Genomic DNA, 17,626 nt, shown 5'->3' on the forward strand with positions numbered 1-17,626 from the left:
TTAAAACAAAAGAAAGAAGTAAAAAAAAATTAAATATTTTGTTATTTTTGTAAGTTTCATGCAGATCTCTTTGTTTAAACATAACTTAGTTAAACAAAGAGATCTGCATGAAACTTACAAAAACAACAAAATATTTAATTTTTTTTTACTTGGGCAGTATGTTATACAAGGCTCTATGTGAACCCTTGCTTGAGCAGTAATTTCAATATTATTTGGAGCAAGTGGTAGCTATTTGTGGATAGTTTCAGTAGAATTTATGACATAAGAAATATTGCTGTTGATTTCATATCTTTTTTGAAAGGTATATCATTTCACTAGCCATGGTAATATGGCTCAGGGCATGTTCAGACTGAGCTGGAAAACCAAAAAGGAATTAAATATTTTCCCCGTTTGGAAAAAACATTCCTGTAACAGCTAGTGGATTTGGAAGCTGGTTTGAGAACAACCAAATAGGTCAAAGGGGATGAAGGAAATGCTGCATGTTGACAAGTACCATTAGAATTCTTACAATTATTTTGTTTTTAATCATTTATATTGGTGTACTAGGTTCTGCCCAGAGTAATATTTATGGTTCTGAGTGTGTTTTTGCACAAAGTTGTGCATAGTGTTTTGCAGTTGAGTGATTGTGGTTAGAATATGCTTTGAGCAACCACTTTATTCTTTGACATATGATACATATCTAATATCTAAATTTAATAAAAGGTATTGTAACTTTTATTTTTAATTATTTTTGGTGTGTGTTATCAGACAATTATGGATTTAAGCTCCACCCCTGGCCCCACCCCCTAACCCGCCCCCTTTAGCCTCCCCCTAACCCGCCCCCTTTAGCCTCCCCAAACAATTGGGCCACCGACCAGTGTTGCCAGGTGGGCGGTTTTACCGCCCAATTGGGCGGTTTTCTGCGACCCGCCGCGGGAAATTTTTGCCCGCGGCGGGTTGCGGTTTTTTGGGCTGTTTTTGGCCTTCAGGGCGGTTTTTTCGGCCGCGGGGGGGCGGGGTTAGTGACGTTTTTGGGTGGGGTTAATGACGTTTTGGGCGGGGTTAGTGACGTGGGAGGCGGGGCCGATGATGTGGGAGGCGGGGCCGATGACGGGGAGGCGGGGCCGATGACGTGAGAGGCGGGGCCGATGACGGGGAGGCGGGGCCGGTGACGGGGAGGCGTGGCCGGTGACGGGGAGGGCGGGGGTGATGACGCGGGGGTGGGGGTGTCAGGGGCGGGGTTTGGGCTGTTTTTTGGGCTCGATTGGGCTGGAAAAAAAATTTCCACCTGGCAACCCTGCCACCGACCGCCTATGGACCAAAGTTCTACATATCTAAATGTTTTCCTGGATATAGGCGGAAAGATCAGAGCTTACAGGCTTAGCTTTCTATCTTAAAATAGACTGAAGAAATTATAGCTATCGAATTAGAATCTTATTCAGCAGTTGTGAACAAATATAGGGGGGGTATTTTACTAAAGCTTAGCTCGAGTTATTTACATTAGGACCCACAGGAATAAAATGGGCCCTACTAAAAAAAAACCAAAGTAGCACCAACCCACTTAGATGTACACTACTATACTGGAATTGCGTGATTTTTACTCAACCTTGTCGAAAAGAATAAACTAGTGGCGTTAAAGATGTGTATTAGCTCTTAAAAGCTGTATTTCAGAAAGTGCTTTCTTGAGAGTTTCCTTGCCCAACTCAACCTTCAAAACCACCCTCCGAATTCTTAAACTTAAGCACGACTGTCAGAAAACACAAACTCTTACAGTATCTCATCTCCTCCTTCTCACCATCCACGGTATATCCTTTGCTCAGCAAGAGATCCTATTTTGCATTTTTACCTTAGTCCGGCACCCGAAAAGGCGGCAAATCACCCCCGTTGTATCGAGGCGAAGGAGAAACCGCGGCGCCGGCGCGACGCCCCCCCAGCTATAGCCGCAGGTTAACGGTCGGGCGACTAGCACGAGCAGCAGCTCGCAACTGCTCTCCCAGCAACCTGACCGTAAATAGAGTCACTGGTGGTGACTCACTGCAGTTCTTCTCAATGAAAAGAACCTACAGCCAGGTGTCGGGCGCGCGCTGCTGGACTAAACTGTATATCGGCTGGATTGCCAATTTGCCAGACGTCACGTTATTCGTACAACAGGAAAAGTCTGTAAAAAAAAAAAAAAAAATGTGTGTCGTGTTTCAGTGCAATGTTGGGAACATTTGAAAGGATAAGCTTTTATAGACCCCACGTAATTGGTAACTTTTCCACTGTTTTGACAGAAAGATCCCTTTTCACGCCTGCTGTGAATAATTTGGATGGAGATAGTAGTCCTTTGTGGAAATGCTGGTTTTGTGGGGGCGGGGAGGGAAGGGCAGTGAGAAAGCAAGGCAGAATTGCTGCGTTTGTTTACATTCTTCTTGATTTGTTTTAGAAGTAGAAGGAAACGGGTGCAAAACGGACAGAGCAGAACTTTTCAAACTGTGTGTGGCATGTCCCCAAGTGGTGTGTTGCAGACGTTATGCAGAACTACTACTACTTAACATTTCAAAAGCGCTACTAGGGTTACGCAGCGCTGTACAACCTGCATTTGGAGGTGAAAACAGGGTGGTACCTACGGAAGATACCATTGGCCCACACTGCATGGAAGGGGTGGCATGGTTTCTGTGGCCATTGGAATGGGATTACAGCCACAGAAAGATTGAGATAAACACTGGGATAGAGAGTATATAGAAAGGAAAGGTACAAGTTTAAACTCTAAAGGTGAATTTGTGCAAAGTCTGATCCAGGTGGAGTAACAGTGGTGGTGGGCTTTTCTAAGCTTTTCCATGATGCTCCTGTGCAGGGTTGCCAGGTGGAAAATTTTTTTCCAGCCTAAAGGAGCCCAAAATCCAGCCCAAAACCCGCCCAAACTCAAACCCCGCCCCTGACACCCCCGCCCCCGCGTCATCACCCCCGCCGTCATCGGCCCCGCCTCCCCGTCACTAACCCCGCCTCCCCCGTCACTAACCCCGCCTCCCCCGTCACTAACCCCGCCCAGAAACGTCATTAACCCCGCCCACCGCGGCCGAAAAAAGCCGGCGAAAAAAACGCAAAAGCCGGCGAAAAAACCGCCCCGAAGCCAAAAAGGAGCCCAAAAAACCGCAACCCGCCGCGGGCAAAAATTTCCCGCGGCAGGTCGCGGAAAACCGCCCAATTGGGCGGTAAAACCGCCCACCTGGCAACACTGCTCCTGTGATACCTATTGGATACTGATTCCTGAAGGAGTGAACCCGTTCCTTCTTAAGAGGTTTTTGTGTATCCCCCATTCAGAGATGCCAGGTTTCACTAATTAGAAGTGTGTCACACTCACTTGAAAGCTTTCTCACACTCAAACCCTATTTCTCACTCATCAGAACTTCAGTAAGTGCACTGATCTTAAAAGGAGTGCTCTTACAGAGTTTTAATCACATTTCATTTCCTTTCTAAGAAGTTAAGATGACTGTTTACTTTTGTTTCTTTTTCCAAAAGTTTGTTCATTTGCTTTTTCATGCGGCTGTATGCAGTATCTTCCATCTTAAGTAGCCTAACACGGCTACCACACTCCTCTACTTTCTAAGAAGAAAACACTAAATAAATCATACAATATACCATATAAGCTAAATACTTTTTTATATTAGACTAATATCCTTAATACCTTAGCAAGTTTTAAATATTGAAAAACTCAAAAATACTAAGAAGGAGACAGTAGTCCAGCAGCAAGAGGGGTGCTATCCAGTTTTTTGCATTGACTGTCACATGTATAATTATCTCCCAGTTGGTGAGAGATTATATGTCTCTGCGCGATGCAAAGAGCTCCTAGCTCTCAAAAAACGGGTCCATTCTCTTGAGGCTAGAGTAGCAGACTTGGAGGAGCTGAGGGAGACAAAGAGGTTCATAGAGGAGACCTACAGGGACGTTGTAGAAAAGTCCCATCTCCAGTCTGGCAGCCCCTGTGCTGCCTTGGAGGAAGGAGGTCTCCTAGAAGGAGAATATCACCATGATAAAGTAGGAAGTACTCCTGTAGCCAAGACCTGCCCACAAGGGGATGCACTATCCTCTCATACCGAGGATGTCTCTCAAAGAATTTCTGCCCAGGGACGAAGGGTTAGGACAACTGTTGTAGTTGGTGATTTGATCATTAGGCAGGTAGATAGCTGGGTGGCTGGTGGACGTGAGGATCGCTTTGTCACTTGCCTGCATGGTGCAAAGGTGGCAGACCTCACATAGATAGGATCTTAGCTAGTGCTGGGGAGGAACTGGCTGTCTAGGTACATGTGCATACCAATGACATAGGAAAATATGGGAGGGAGGTTCTGGAAGCCAAATTTAGGCTCTTAGTTAGAAAGCTGAAGTCCAGATCCCCCAGAGTAGCATTTTCAGAAATGCTCCCCATTCCACGCACAGGGCCCAAAAGGCAAGCAGAGCTCTGAAGTCTCACTGCGTGGTTGAGATGATGGTGCAGGGATGAGGGATTTAGGAACTGGGCAACATTCTGGTAAAGGGAGAGACTGTTCCAAAATGATGGACTCCACCTTAACCAGGATGGAAGCAGACTGCTGGCAGTAACTTTTATAAAGGAGATAGAGCAGCTTTTAAACTAGAATGGGGGAGAAAGCTGACAGTCGCTCAGGAGTGCATGGTTCAGTACAGGACATTTAGGCAATCCTAGTAGAGAGGTTTCAACAATGCTGAAAGTAAGCCAGGTGTGCTTAATGAGAGACCAGGATAAAGGATGCACATCATCCCCTTCAACTTCTAAGCAACTTGGTAGATCCAAGGAAAAAGCACAATTTGAAGTGCCTGTATACAAATGCTAGAAGCCTAAGAAATAAGATGGAAGAGTTAGAGTATATAGCACTAGATGATGAGGTAGATATAATAGGCATCTCAGAGACTTGGTGGAAAGAGGACAATCAATGGGACACTGTGTTAGGTTACAAATTGTATCACAATGATAGGATCAAATTGGAGGGGGGTTGCACTATATGATAAAGAGGGAATTGAGTCAAATAAAATAAACATTCCACATGAAACAGTTAGTAGCGTGGAATCATTATGGATTGAAATTCCATGTGTGAGAGGAGTATTCTTGTAGGGCTGTACTACCATCCGCTGGGACAGAACGAACAGACAGATGGAAGACATGTTTACAGAGATTAGGAAAGCTGGCAAATTGGCCAGCACTATAATAATGGGTGATTTCAATTTCCCTGAACGTTCTAAGAATAAGTAGAATATACTATCAAAAATTCTCACACAATTCTACTCAATACACAATGTGTTTATGGGCTACAGTGGCAGGAAATGATGAAAAAGTGGAGAAAAAAAGACCTCAGAAAATTCGGAACTTCCTCATTTTTAAAGGACACGCCTTTGTATAATGAGGGAACCACTTTAATCATGCGTCTTAAAAAAAACTCCACTATATCAGCTTCACAAAAACACTGCCACTGTGCCCTTACAAACACTCATAGCTGAGACTCAACATGTATTGGGAAATAACTTGGAATAAGTACTTATCTTAGATGACGATTTTCCATAGATTTTTATGGTGTCCAGCCTTGCAAAGATAACTTCCAAACTAGTATAAAGTCCCAACAGGGAAGCCCTGTTTCGCTAACAGATAGCTGCTTCAGGGGAAATCATTTATAATAAACAGCTCCAAGTAGTTAACTTCTCCCATAGTCTCCATGTCACCCTGATACACAAAAATGGCGTCCAAATCGGTATAATCGAAACCTGATATTGGGCATCTTTATCGGAAGTCCGTCGCTAGGACGTCCAAATCTCAAGGGGGCATACCGGAGGTGTGGTCAAGGTGGGACTTGGGCGTTCCTAAGACTTGGACGTCTTTGAGCCATAATGAAAAAAAGCAGAGACATCCAGCACTAAAACTTGGACGTTTTCACCCAGACCTGTTTTTATTACGAAAAAGGCACAAAAAGGTGCCCGAAATGACCAGATGACCACTGGAGGGAATCAGGGATAACCTCCCTTTACTCCCCCAGTGGTCACTAACCCCCTCCCACTCTCCCACTCTCAAAAAAATCATTAAAAATATTACTTGCCAGCCTCTATGCCAGAATCAGATGTCATACTCAGGTCTATGACAGCGCATGCAGGTCCCTGGAGCAGTTTTAGTGGGTGCAGTGCACTTCAGACAGGTGGACCCAGGCCTATACCCCTCCTACCTGTTACATTTGTGGAGGAAACAGCGAGCCCTTCAAAACCCACCAGAAACCCTCTGTACCCACATATAGGTGCCCCCCTTCACCCGTAAAGGCTATGGTAGTGGTGTACATTTGGGGGTAGTGGGTTTTGGGGGGCTCAACACACAAGGTAAGGGAGATGTTCCTGGGAGCATTTTATGAAGTCCACTGTAGTGCCCCCTAGGGTACCCGATTGCTGTCCTGGTATGTCAGGGGGACCAGTGTACTACAAATGCTGGATCCTCACACATCCAAATGGCTTGAATTTGGATGTTTTAGACTTGAACATCTTTGCGTTCGAAAATGGCCGAAAATCAAAGACGTCTAAATCTAAGGACGTCCAAATCCAAGGACATCCATGCTATTTTCTAAAACAAAGATGGGCGTCCATCTTTTTTCAAAAATGACCTTTTCCCCGCCTCCGAATTTGGATGTTTTACAAAGACGTCCAAATTCCAACTTAGACGTTTCTTTCAAAAATTCCCCTCTAAATCAGGCGTGGACATTATTCAAAAATACCATCTTGGAAGCCCAGACCAGATGCATTCCACGTGTTTGCAAAGGTGCAAAGAAGGGAAAACGACAGACAGCATGGTTAACAGGTGAAATTAAAGAGGCTATTACAGCCAAAAGATTGTCCTTCAAAAATGCCAAGAGGATCCAAATGATGAAAATAAGCAACATAAGCAGTGGCAAGTCAGATGCAAAGCATTAATAAAGAAGGCTAAAAGAGAATATGAAGAGAAACTTGCCACAGATGCTAAAACTCACAGTAACAACTTTTTCAGTTACTTCAGAAGCAGAAAGCCTGCAAGGGAACCCATCGGACTGTTAGATCACGAAAAAGCAAAAGGGGCGCTCAGGGAGGACAAGACCATAGCGGAGAAACTGAATGAATTCTTTGCTTCTGTCTTTACGTTAGAAGATGTAAGAGATCTGCCTGTACCGGAAATGGTTTTCAAAGGTGATGATGTGGAGGAACTGAAAGAAATCTTGGTGAACCTGGAAGATGTATTGAGCCAAATTGACAAATTAAAGAGTAATAAATCACCTGCACCGGATGGCATACATCCAAGGGTACTCAAAGAACTCAAAAAGTATGAAATTGCTGATCTGTTAATAATATTGTCTTTAAAATTGTCCATAGCACCTGAAGATTGAAGGGTGGCCAATGTGATGCCAATTTTTTTAAAAGGATTCCAGGGGTGATCCGGGAAATTACAGCCCAGTAAGCCTGACAAAGGTTGCGGGCAAAATAGTGGAAACTATTATAAAGAATAAAATTACAGAACACGTAGATGAACATGGTTTAATGGGACAGAGTCAACATGGGTTCAGCCAAGGGAAGTCTTGCCTCACTAATTTGCTTCATTTCTTTGAAGGTGTGAATAAGCATTTGGATAAAGGTGAGCCGGTTGATGTAGTTTATCTAGATTTTCAGAAAACCTTTGATAAAGTTTCTCATGAGAGACTCCTGAGAAAATTAAAGAGTCATGGGAGCCTAAGAAATAAGATGGGACATTTAGAATATATTGCACTAAATGAAAAAATAGATATAATAGGCATCTCTGAGACCTGGTGGAAGGAGGATAAGCAGTGGGACACTGTCATACTGGGGTACAAATTATATCTTAGTGATAGGGTGGATCGAATTGGTAGAGAGGTAGCATTGTATATTAACGAGAGCCTTGAATCAAATAGATTGAAAATTCTGCAGGAAACAAAACGCTTCTTGGAATCACTGTGGATTGAAATTCCATGTGTAAAGGGGAAAAGGATAGTGATAGGAGTGTACTACCGTCCACCTGGCCAGGATGAACAGACCGATGCAGAAATGTTAAAGGAAATTAGGGATGCAAACAAACTGGGCAACACAATAATAATGGGTGATTTCAATTACCCCAATATTGACTGGGTAAATGTAACATCGGGGCACGCTAGGGAGGTAAAATTCCTTGATGAAATCAAGGACAGCTTTATGGAGCAGCTGATACAGGAGCCGACGAGAGAAGGAAAAATTCTAGACCTAGACCTTAATGGAGCACATGATCTGGTCCGGGAGGTAATGGTGCTGGGGCTGCTTGATAACAGTGATCATAATATGATCAGATTTGATATTAGCTTTGAAGTAAGTATACATAGGAAATCAAATACGTTAGCGTTTAACTTTAAAAAAGGAGACTATGATAAAATGAGAGGAACGGTGAAAAAGAAACTTAGAGGAGCGACTGCGAGGGTCAAAAATTTACATCAGGCGTGGATGCTGTTCAAAAACACCATCCTGGAAGCCCAGGCCAAATATATTCTGTGTATTAAAAAAGGAGGACGGAAGTCCAAACGACAGCCGGCATGGTTAAAAAGTGAGGTGAAGGAAGCTATTAGAGCTAAAAGAAAATCCTTCCGAAAATGGAAGAAGGAACCGACTGAAAATAATAAGAAACAGCATAAGGAATGTCAAGTCAAATGCAGAGCGCTGATACGGAAGGCTAAGAGGGACTTCGAAAAAAGATTGCGTTGGAGGCAAAAACACATAGTAAAAAATTTTTTTAGGTATATTAAGAGCAGGAAGCCGGCAAAAGAATCGGTTGGACCGCTAGATGACCAAGGAGTAAAAGGGGCGATCAGGGAAGACAAAGCCGTAGCGAAGAGATTAAATGAATTATTTGCTTCGGTATTCAATGCTGACGAGTCGGAGAAACTTAATGAATTCTCTGTAAACCTGGAGGATGTAATGGGGCACTTCTACAAACTGAAGAGTAGCAAATCTGGACTGGATGGTATTCATCCCAGAGTACTGATAGAACTGAAAAATGAGCTTGCGGAGCTATTGTTAGTAATATGTAATTTATCCTTAAAATCAAGCATGGTACCGGAAGATTGGAGGGTGGCCAATGTAACGCCGAGTTTTAAAAAAGGTTTCAGAGGAGATCCGGGAAATTATAGACCGATGAGTCTGACGTCGGTGCCGGGCCAAATGGTAGAGACTATTATTAAGAACAAAATTACAGAGCATTCAAAAGCATGGATTAATGAGACAAAGTCAACATGGATTTAGTGAAGGGAAATCTTGCCTCACCAATCTACTACATTTCTTTGAAGGGGTGAACAAACATGTGGATATAGGTGAGCCAGATGATATTGTGTATCTGGATTTTCAGAAGGCATTTGACAAAGTACCTCATGAAAGACTCCAGAGGAAACTGGAGAGTCATGGGATAGGAGGTAGTGTTCTATTGTGGATTAAAAACTGGTTAAAAGATAGAAAACAGAGAGTAGGGTTAAATGGTCAGTATTCTCAATGGATAAGGGTAGTTAGTGGGGTTCCCCAGGGGTATGTGCTGGGACCGCTGCTTTTTAACATATTTATAAATGACCTAGAGATGGGAGTAACTAGTGAGGTAATTAAATTTGCTGATGACACAAAGTTAGTCAAAGTCGTTAAATCACGGGAGGATTGTGAAAAATTACAAGAGGACCTTACAAGACTGGGCATCTAAATGGCAGATGACGTTTAATGTGAGCAAGTGCAAAGTGATCCATGTGGGAAAGAGGAACCCGAATTATAGCTACGTCATGCAAGGTTCCACGTTAGGAGTCACGGACCAAGAAAGGGATCTAGGTGTCGTCGTTGATGATACGTTGAAACCTTCTGCTCAGTGTGCTGCTGCGGCTAAGAAAGTGAATAGAATGTTAGGTATTATTAAGAAAGGAATGGGAAAAAATGAGGATGTTATAATGCCTTTGTATCACTCCATGGTGCGACCGCACCTCGAATATTGTGTTCAGTTCTGGTTCCTGCATCTCAAAAAAGATATAGTAGAATTAGAAAAGGTGCAGAGAAGGGTGACAAAAATGATAAAGGGGATGGGACAACTTCCCTGTGAGGAAAGGCTAAAGCGGCTAGGGCTCTTCAGCTTGGAGAAAAGGCGGCTAAGGGGAGACATGATAGAGGTCTATAAAATAATGAGTGGAATTGAATGGGTAGATGTGAAGCGTCTGTTTACGCTTTCCAAAAATACTAGGACTGGGGGCCAGATGCACTAAACCTTAACGACCCTCTAACAACCCTTTAACGAAGGAAATTCCTAACCGTTGCATGCATTAAAGGCCTTTTTCCTACGAAGCAAGCAGCTAACGAAAACGGAATGCAAACGAGAAACTACCATTGAAATGTGGACAATTCGGAATGCACAAACCATACCGACGATTGCAACGAATCATTTACCGTCAGAAATTTTACGTGAGCTCAGACCTGTCGTTAAGGCCTGAGCTGTCATCTCCCCACTGCCCCCTGCACCATAAAAATCCAAGCCGGCATGTTTAAAAAGAAAAGTGAGATACAAACACAAACACGTGGCTCTCCGCTTCCCCCTGCATCACTACAAAACTAAACATACCTCAAAAAAGGATTGGGAGGGGGCAAAGGCGCTCATCAGAGGCGTCCTGTATGGACGGCTTTCCCCGCCCCCCCCCCCCAGATCATACAGACACTGCTCCCCGCTTCTCCCTGCAGCTTAAAAATCCTGTCTCTCTCACCTCCCACAGCTTTGAAAATTAACACTCTTTGCTATCCCCTGAAGCCAATTTCCAAGGCTGTAAACAAGCTGCCCCTTCCCCCTCCCTTCTTGTTCCATCACAGTGAAAGAGGTCTTTTGTTACAAAAGGGGGTTTACGAGGGTCGTTCTTTTTAGAGTCATCTTCAACTGCACTCTCCTGCTAGATCAGAGAGCTTAAAGGTTTGCAGGTCCGGGACCTGCAAGCCTTTATGCTCTCTGATCTAGCAGGAGAGCTAGATCCGATCCCCCCCTTGCACGCCCCAGTCTGAGGTAAGCAACCTACGTAGGTTTAATACGTTTGTGGCATGCTCAGAGCAGCCAGCATAACACTTGGCTGCTCTGCGCATGCTTAAGGGGCCAATTACCGACGGGGATTACGAACGTATGATACATTGTACTTTTCAATACCACACTGAACATTTCTGAGCTGTTTTTTTTGTGCGTTCTTCGTTGTTTCAAATTCGTTAAGCACTTTTACGATTTAGATTTTGTAACGTTTGGTTGATGCATCTAGCCCTAGGTGGCATGCGATGAAGCTACAATGCAGTAAATTTAAAACGAATCGAAGAAAATGTTTCTTCACTCAATGTGTAATTAAACTCTGGAAATCGTTGCAAGAGAATGTGGTAAAGGCGGTTAGCTTAGCGGAGTTTTAAAAGGTTTGGACGACTTCCTTAAGGAAAAGTCCATAGACCATTATTAAATGGACTTGGGGAAAATCCACTATTTCTGCGATAAGCAGTATAAAATGTTTTGTACTTTTTTGGGATCTTGCCAGGTATTTGCAATCTGGATTGGCCACTGTTGGAAACAGGATGCTGGGCGTGATGGACCTTTAGTCTTTCCCAGTATGGCATGTACTTATGGGTTAGGAGGCAAGGTTCTGGTGTGGATTTGGAATTGGTTATTGGACAGAAAACAGAGGGTAGGGTTAAATGGTCATTTCTCTCAATAGAGGAGGGTGAATAATAGAGTGCTGCAGGGATCTGTACTGGGACTGGTACTATTTAACATATTTATAAATGATATGGAAGTCAGAACGATGAATGAGGTGATTTATTTGCAGATGACACAAAACTATTCAAGGTTGTTAAAACACGTGCAAACTGTGAAATATTGCAGGAAGACCTTAGGAAATTGGAAGACTGGGTATCCAATTGGCATATGAAATTTAATGTGGACAAACGCAAGGTGATGCACATTGGAAGGAATAATGCGAATCATAGTTACCTGATGCTAGGGTCCACCTTGGTGGTCAGCATTCAAGAAAAAGATCTAGGTGTCATTGTAGATAATACACTAAAATCTTCTGCTCAATGTGCGGCGGTGGCCAAAAAAGCAAACAGGATGCTAGGAAATATTAGGAAAGGGATGGTGAATAAGACCAAAAATACTATAATGCTTCTGTATCTCTCTCTATGGTGCTACTGTACCTTGAGTATTGCTTTCAGTTCTGGTTGCTGTATTTCAAAAAAGATATAGTGGAATTAGAAAAGGTTCAAAGAAGAGCAACCAAAATGAAAAAGGAGATGGAACTCCTCTCATATAAGGAAAGGCTAAAGAGGTTAGGGCTCTTCAACTTGGAAAAGAGACGGATGAGGGAAGATATGATTGAGGTCTACAAAATCCTGAGTGATGTAGAATGAATAGAAGTAAATCGATTTTTTACTTGTTCCAAAAGTACAAAGACTAGGGGACACTGAAGGAAATTACATGGAAATGCTTTTAAAACAAATAGGAGGAAATATTTTTCACTCAACAAATAGTTAAGCTCTGGAACTGTTTGCCAGAGGATGTGGTTTAAAAAAGGTTTGGACAAGTTCCTGGAGGAAAAGTCCATAGTCTGCTATTGAGACAGATTTGTAGCATGGAATGTTGCCACAATTTGGGTTTCTGCCAGGTATTTGTGACCTGGCTTGGCCACTGTTGGAAAGAGGATACTGGGCTAGATGGACCATTGGTCTGACCCAGTATGGCTACTCTTATATTCTTAATCACTGCTTTCATGAAAGAGAAGCTTTAGAGAAGTAAACCAAGTAGTCCAACCAGTAGGAAGAAATCTGAGTACATCACCCTGCTTATTTCTTCCCCTTGCCCTGTCCCTTTTCCCTTTACTTCAAGTACATGTGCTCTGAAACTGATGTTCATACTTTTAGTTACTGGGTGGAAGACAATTGTCAGCTCAAAAAATTTAACCAAACAGTTGCCCACTTTGTATTCTTTCAGAGGCTTCAAAGAAAAGCCAATATCATTTAATGCTGCCTTGATTCATTTGTAAAACAGTACTATATTTAAATCATTTTAGATATATACTCTGGATATATCCTCTGAAAAATCTCACTCTGGCCTTCAATCTCACTGTTTGGGATGGTGTACTCTTGGCATCTCTGCCCATGTGACTGAGTGGAAACATCCCCTGAAAAGAGCCATAACAAGCACTTACAACACTGCTTCCTATAAATTCAACATTCTCTCCATTTTAATTGTGGAGGCTGCATTGTGATATGGACAACTTGGGAGAACTGTGAGGAGTTTAAGTGTTTCTTTGATAGCAGGATACCCTTCTTCCTGAGTGCCCAGGAGGCATACCTGCTAAGATTACCACATTCATCAGTTTCACCGTCATCTCTGGCACAGGGAGGTGGCTTGATGGTGCCAGGGCCAATATTCCACCTAAGATGTGCAGCTGAGGCAGCCTGGACAGAGAAATCATATTTGTTAATTCTGTTTAATTTTGGTTCAGTCCTGGAAAGTGGTAGAATGGGTTTAATTACTCAGAAGTCTAGCTTTTGCTAGACTAGAGGTTAGAAAGGTCAGTGAGAAATGAAACTTTCTTTGTCCCTTTTTGAGTGATGGATTGTTCATAGGTATTATTTACCACATCTGGATGCCATTCTGAGTAAGGCATACTGGACAATCTCGAGGGGATTAGCAAGCAAGCTGTTTTAAAAGATTAGACTGAACACTGTTTAGAAGAAGATAGTTTAGATTTAGATATTCTTAATAAGTTAGATTTTGTCTTATAAGGAATTCTGATTTCTGCTTATTTTAAAATATGTTTTATTCTGTTTAATTAATAAGTTCTATTTCTATGTAGAATATCTTTTCAATTCAGTGTTACATCTTTGTCTGACTTTTCAAGTGAGATTTGTCTGCAGTTTAAGAGGTCATCATCTGGTTTGAATTATCCACAGTCCTAGCTAGTTCTGTGTATGAAGCTAGGTGAAAGAGGTCAGGAAAGGTCAAGTCTTCTCCTTGATTGATTAGCTAAGTGTAGGACTGGTCTTCTGAAAGTAATAACAAACCATGTCTGTGTGCCATTAAGCAAGACTGGCCCCTTAGCCCCTCAATGAACCCAGTTTAAGCTATGATTGGGAATCTGAGAATTGAATAATAATAAAATGCAGGATATAGGTGCCACATTGTCTGGTTTGAGAGGCCCCAGGTCATAGGTCAGTTTAGGAAATATCTCAAACCTATGTAACTGATATTTTTATGTAAATGTGTAGAGATAATTAGTTCAAGACAGGGTAATCAATCTATTCTTTACCATCTGGTGAGAAAGGGGGGCTAGAAGGGTTTAGGACCCTATATAAATGGGAACAGAAGCAGCTTACGTTAGAAGAGAAGGAGCTGAGACGAGAGAGACAACAGACAGGAGACACAGAGAGAGCTCAGAAGAAGAGACACAGAAGGACAGGACACAGAGAGAGCTAGAGCTGATGTCCTACTTTGTTTGCTGGCAAATAAAGAAGACTTTTCTCTCATTCTGGTGTGTGGTGTTTAACTCCTGAAGTACCACAGATTCTGCTAACAATAGTGGTAATTCCTGCAACACAGCTGCATACCATTTATTAAGTTACCACAGCAGCAGGATCACTGGGGCCTTCCCCACCTCTCCTGTAACTACTGCGGCCTCTCTAGACAAGCAACAGTGGCTGCAGAACAAGCTTCAGCCACCTTGGGGCCAGATTCTCCATATTCAATGTTGATGGTACCGTCCCTTCTGATGTCACTTCCTGTTTTTGGGGCAGAGCTGCAGCCACATGAATGGAGAGTCCAGTCCCACAGTGGCTGTAGCTTGTTTTTCCGCCACTGCTGCTGGTCTAGAGAAGCAGCAACAGCAGTGGTGGGGTGGGTGGGTGGGGAAGGACAGAAGCTGGTGGAAAGGGGGAGAGAGCAGTGGCGTAGCTGGGGGGGGGGGCGCAGGGGGAATGGTCGCTCCCCTAAACAGATATTTTTTAAAAATGGCACCTATGCGCCACATGCAAAATCTTTCTCCCCCCCCCCCCCCCCACGTGAGTCTTGCATCTGTTCTCCTGTCTCTTCTGCCCACTCTCTCTCCCGTCCGCAGCGCGTGGTCGTTTTTCTCCCTCCGGCACTGGCGATTGACACAATCAGCTGTTTGCCAGCGTTGGGGCCTCTCCTCAGGCACGTCCCACCTCTGCGGAAAACAGGAAGTTGCATTAGAGTAGGTGGGATGCACCTGAGAGGCCCTGACGCTGGCAGAAGGCTGACTGTGAATCGCCGGTTCAGGAGAGGGCTTCAGGGAACTAAAAATAACTATGCAGACGGCAGAGAGCAGGCTGAAGAGAGGGAGAAAGATGTAACACCCGGGGGGGGGGGGGTGTATAAGGGAGAAAAAGCTGAGCAATGATGTTTAATAGACAGGAGTGGAAGTGAGCTGTATAGTCCACTGTAAGCATGGAAGCCAGTTTGGTTGATTTGTTTCCACTCCCCCGCGCAGCCGTCCACTCAAAACAAAGCAAGCCAAACGTATGAGCAGCTGTATCCATGTTGTCGTTCTTTATTGTTGGTCCATCTGTCTGTAACAAGTCTAAAGTTGTTTCAGTTGGATAGGCAGTGCCTTAAAAGCTGGAGGAGAAATGTAGTAACAATTTAATATCATTAAAACAGCTTCAAAAATTATTCTAACTGGTAGAAACCACAATTATTTTTATTTTTTATTTTATTTACATTTGTACCCCGCGCTTTCCCACTCATGGCAGGCTCAATGCGGCAGGCAATGGAGGGTTAAGTGACTTGCCCAGAGTCACAAGGAGCTGCCTGTGCCGGGAATCGAGCTCTGTTCCTCAGTTCCCCAGGACCAAAGTCCACCACCCTAACCACTATGAACTCTATAGTTTGATTTTTCTTCACTGTGCATCTATACAATACAGATATCCGGATTTCAGTGAGGATATCCTGTTTTCTGATGGGTTCATCTTAACTGTTGTTGTAATCTGCCATGGGGAGATAGAATATATTGAAATGAAATGAAAGTAGAATTAAACTCTCCTTTCATTGGGGCACATTAAATCACATTTTCATCTGTTTTGTAGTTTACCTTTTAGGTACACAAATGGATTATTCTGTTTTGTTTCAACCTAATTCATATTTAATGTAGGGTATAAATGTAATAAATAAGTAGTGAGAAACTCTGAATGTTGAGCATCTGATTCTCATAGCATGATGTCTGTTTTAATGGCCTTGACCAGGAGAAAAAAAAAATCTCTGCACAAATATAACACGTGCTAGAGTGTCCCTATAACCAGCCCCTCCAAATGAAACACTGGGGAGCACTGAAAAAGGTTAACATGGCGAGAGAGAAGAATATAGTAAATACTGGACAGGGAGAGGGTAGGGACATTGAAACACAAAGAGGCAGTGCTGGAGAAAGAAGAAATGGGGACACGGGCACTACTGAAAAGGGGGGGAGATAGGTGCTCTACTGAAAAGGAGGGGTATAGGGACACAGGGGCATTACTGGAAAAGGGGGGAAGGAGATAGGGACACAGGGCACTACTGGAAAAGGGAGGAGATAGGGACATAGAGAAGGCACTACTGGAAAGGGGGAGGAGGTAGGGTCACAGAGTAGAAAACAGTATTTTATTTTCAATTTGATGATATTAGGAATATGACAGTATTTGAAAATGCACATCTCCGATACCTTCAAATTAGCAACCCTGCAGATGTCTGAGTACATTTTCTTACGTCATTTTGGATGTACTGCAGCACAGATTTTGATGGGTAGAATCAGGGACTGCAAATCCCACATGAATTTGGGATGTGAGTTCACACCAGGACACCAGTTACAGAAGGGAAAATTTTCAACCAGTCCTAGTGGGTTGGCCACTGTTGGAAACAGGATACTAGGCTAGATGGACCATTGGTCTGACCCAGTATGAAAACTCTTATGTTATATAGATGAGGGTCTGTCCATGTTCTGCATGTGTGCCTGAGGTGAAGGATTCTGCTAGCACTTAGCATCTGTGTAGGAATGTGTAACAGTGCAGCTTGTTCCAGTTTCCCAATAGTAGGTGCTCTAGAGCCCAGTGTAATATATATAGCACTGTTTGTTCATTGGTAGATTAGGGCTGTTATGGTGTGGTAAGTTTTGTGTTCTAGGGCAGTGTTTCCTAAGTTGGTCCTGGAGTACCCCCCTTGCCAGTCAGGTTTTCAAGCTATCCACTATAAATATGCATGACATTGATTTATATATACTGCCTCCATTACATGCAAATCTTTTTCATGCAGATTCATTGTGGATAGCCTGAAAACCTGAATGGGGGTACTCCAGGACCACCTAGGGAAACACTTCTCTAGGTCCCACTGTAATATTTATAGCAAGCACTGTCTTTTTGTAGGTGGATTAGGGCTGTTATGGTGTGGTAAGTTTTCAGTAAAGGTTTTGGGTGTCTTTTTGCAGGGGTTTGTGCTATTTCACAAAATGTCTAGCCCTATTTGAAAGTAGTCTCTGGGGCAAGGTCCATCTTTGGTGGCCCTTGTCACCTAAAATAAAAATGCTCAGGACTAGTGTTGTTCACATCCTGTAGAATCACCACACTAACAAACGCCCATCTGATTTAA

The 17,626-nt window shown here is 43.2% G+C and overlaps 1 protein-coding gene across 1 annotated transcript in view; it reads right to left on the reverse strand.

Moving 5' to 3' along the window:
• The window catches only part of NME8 (NME/NM23 family member 8), a 405,852-nt gene extending 403,953 nt beyond the window's left edge, over positions 1-1,899 (reverse strand). The window contains exon 1 of the mRNA XM_030207906.1: positions 1,826-1,899. The gene's annotated coding sequence lies outside the window, so the exon portion shown is untranslated. The remainder of the gene's footprint in view (positions 1-1,825) is intronic.
• Between the last annotated feature and the right edge of the window lie 15,727 nt (positions 1,900-17,626).

The sequence above is a fragment of the Microcaecilia unicolor genome, chromosome 1 (genome assembly GCF_901765095.1).
Source record: "Microcaecilia unicolor chromosome 1, aMicUni1.1, whole genome shotgun sequence".
In the NCBI taxonomy this organism is placed as follows: domain Eukaryota; kingdom Metazoa; phylum Chordata; class Amphibia; order Gymnophiona; family Siphonopidae; genus Microcaecilia; species Microcaecilia unicolor.